The 3665-nt window shown below is 47.9% G+C and overlaps 1 pseudogene; it reads left to right on the forward strand.

The window, feature by feature from the left end:
- On the forward strand, positions 1–2807 carry LOC136506927 (uncharacterized; annotated as a pseudogene).
- Positions 2808–3665: the final 858 nt, after the last annotated feature.

Genomic DNA, 3665 nt, shown 5'->3' on the forward strand with positions numbered 1-3665 from the left:
ATGGTGAAGGAACATCACTGGGAAGATTTCCGTAGACAGAGGACAACAGAAGAAGCGAAGGCAAAGAGCGCCAAGTTTAGCGCACTCGCAAAGAAGAACAAGCACCCCCACCACTTGGGCATGACTGGGTTTGCTGGTAAGAGGCCCCAATGGTGGGCAGAAGAAAGGGCTAGAGCTGCCGCCGGGCTTCCCGATCCATACGAGGGCGTAGATTTGAGGGGACGGGACTACATGTATGCCCGCAAGCCGAAGAAGCTCAAGGAGGGCACGACCAAGTTCAATGAGCCCAAGTTCGAGGAGGTGGAGAGGGCTCTCATTGAGGCCACAAAATCCAAGGACAGCGGGAGCTTCAAGGTTCGCAGGGGCCACGACTTGCTAACCCAGGTGCTGGGAAACCCTGAGCACCGTGGCATGTCCTCGAAGATGAGCTAGAATGCAGTGGAGTCATGGCAATCTAACGCTGCCACATACCGGTCGAGGCAGAGGTACAAGGAGGGAATCTTTCAAAAAGGCTACGATCTAGGCATGTCCAAAATGATTAGCCGCTCCATAAAAGAAGCCTTCACGAGCAATGACCCCGAGATGGGGTCGATGAGGTCACAGATGCTTCACCAGGCTGGCGTGCCCATGCCTCTAGTTCCACAAGGGTAGATGATGCCGATGATCGAGGAAGGCCCAAGGCACCCCATCGACGACATCCACCAACCCATGCACGTCCAGCTCACGACCCTGTTCGATAGGTTGAAAAAGTTGACCGTGGCTGAGGGTATAATGGACCCTAGCAAGATCAAAGAGTTCACCCAAAACTAGATCTCTGCCAACTATGCCGTCGTGCTACTTGCGTGGTTTGGGCCAGAATATGAAGAATTTGAAATGCAATATATCACTTAAGAAGGGGTCAGGTTCCTTGGAGCTACCCTCAGTTCTGAAGTCCTGTGCAACAAGGATGACATAGAGTTCATTCCCCCAACGCCAACTTCTACGCCGATGGCGACACCAGCATCGTAGCCATCAGTTGCTGGATCTTGTCCCCCCGATTTGGATGACGCCAATGGCGATGACAAAGGTGATGGCGGGGATGACAAGGGCAGAAACTCACCCAAGGCACAAGCCCTCCTCCTCCTAAAAGTCCACCTCCACCTCCCGGCAGTCCGCCTACGGGCACGAGTGAAGGACCGGGAGGCACGGAGGCAGAACCGGGGACAAAGACACCGCCTGCTACCATTGCGAGCACAAGCCAGTGTCCTCCCCCGCCGACGAAGACTACAGGCAATGAAGAGGAGCTCCCATACTCAATTGTGTTCGAAAGGTATGGTAGCGGCAAGCATAATTTGCTATTAACATTTCTATCCCATAATATGGTACTAACAATTATATCCCTATTTTTCCAGGCCAAGATCACCTTACCATCTATTTCCCAAATCGGATGACTGCCCCGGCCATTACGAGCATGGGAAGTTCATGCTAACTAAGGCCTATCTTGTTGGCGAGGAAACGTGGGAGACAAGGAGGTTCCATATGTGGTACATGGAAGCGGTAAAAGCTAGCCTGCATGGTTTCATCGTCAAGATTCTGCCAGAGTACTTCCACTTGCTCAACGATGTTGAACTACCCTTGGACTTTCACGACATGCATAGACTACTGCGGGAACAGGACCTTAACATCGCCCAAGTCACCTTGTTCTCTCTGTAAGTGATGAATTGCAACTTTCACAGATCACCTGCATTCGTATCGGTCAAGACTACTTATGCCACGATGACTTGTCCTTGCAGGTTGATGGCCTATATAAGCAAGGAACTAAATCTTGATGTTCTCTATCTATCTCCAATGCATATTGATCAAAGAGTCATTGTTGGTTACGAGCTAGATGACAAACATCCATCTATGATAGACTTGACCAAGCGACAGAGAGAGGCGCGCAGGAAGAAAATGGTCAATGATGAGAAGTTGAAAATTTCAAGGTACATAATAGGAGCAATGAAGAAGATCAAGGGAAATGGGTGTATCCTGGCTACCTACCACTTTGGGTAAGTTGAAAACATGTCTGTAGAGATAAGTGGCTAGCTAGTATCATCCATTCTCATCGCAACCTGTATTTTGCTTCAATGGTGCAGCCAAGGCCTCGAGGGCCACTAGGTTGCATTTATCATCTATCCTCAGGAGGGCAGGGCCTACGTATTTGACTCGTTGATGGTACCAAACTTAAAAGGGTACAAGGCCTTTGAAGATTGCCTCAAAGTGTAAGTGACTGAACTGTCTTCTCATCTATGGTTATCGTACGTATTGAAATTGGTGCTAACACTAGTACATTTCGTACAGTGCTTACAAGGCGTACGTGAAGGATCCCAAATGCTATGATCAAAGAATAGAGAATTTTAAGGCCAAGCATAAGGACCGCATCAAAATCAGATGCACCTTCTCGGTAAGTATTTCAAAGGTTCAATTGTGCTTTTCATATACATGTGTTCTAATGCTTGTGTATCGATCGTGCAGTGCGCCAAACAACTGGTAGGGTCACAAACATGTGGCTTCTACATCTGCGAATACCTGAGGGAGTGCAAGCAGTTCAGCAACAGTTGGCGGAAATACCTGAGGGATTGAACTGGTGGAGAGACGAGCAGAGCACTCAACACTCCTTCAAGCAAACAAAGGTGGATATATGTAAGTTTGTTTTAGACAAATGCGTGCTTGAAGGGGGCACATTCTTCAACGAGGACAGTCTGTTAGGGATTTTACCTGAGTTTGAGAGGCTCAGGAAATGGCCCACCATGATGCGTCCGCAGGATTACTCCTTAGCGAATGTATAACTCTGATATGTAACTTTAACAGATTCGTCGGCGGTTATATGTATGGATGACAAGAACAACTAAGTGAATGTATATATATTATGTCATGTGTTATGTCTGGATGCCTTATATGTTTGATCTGTGAAATCTGGATGTGCTTTGAATTTGAAATCGAATTCATATGAAACAGCTGGCTGCTGTATTTTATTTTGTTTGTAAATCAAAAAATATTTACCGAGGCGGGCAAATAACATTGCCTGCCACGGTTAATGGACCTAACCGTGGCGAGCTACTAAGGCAGCCCGCCACAGAAAGACGCCCGACGTGGTAAATTACTATTAACCGCGGCGGGCACCTTAGACCGCCCGCCGCGGTGAGGCCACGATTTACTGTGGCCTTTACACCACGGCGGACGGCTTTGCCCACCGCGGTAAACCGAAAATGGCTGCCGTGGTAAAGATTTCTATAGTAGTGTACTTGTTTGATTTCTTCCTAAAGCTCAAACATTCAATATTATTCAATTTAAACAAACGGAAATTTTAAAAATTAAATGAAGCAACCACTACAATGCATAATTATGACAAGATAAATATGATGCTTATGTTGATGAATATGAAAGGACCCTGCTTAACACCTAGGGTGTTACAATGCGCTCACACTGTTCACCTAGGCGGCCCCACCTGTCAGTGCATGGGAGAAATTCAAAGGGAGCATCAGACCGTGGCCTTTGGTCTAATGCAGGGCATTGGCCCAGTCCGATGGTGATTCAGCAGCTCGAGGAGCTCTCTGGAATGCATCGGACTGAGGGACGCGTTGGTCCCATGTGCATCGGACCCAAGGGCATCGGACCATGCACTAGTATAGCCATTGGTGCCGCAA

Source organism: Miscanthus floridulus, chromosome 15, assembly GCF_019320115.1.
Source record: "Miscanthus floridulus cultivar M001 chromosome 15, ASM1932011v1, whole genome shotgun sequence".
NCBI classification, from domain to species: Eukaryota; Viridiplantae; Streptophyta; class Magnoliopsida; order Poales; family Poaceae; genus Miscanthus; species Miscanthus floridulus.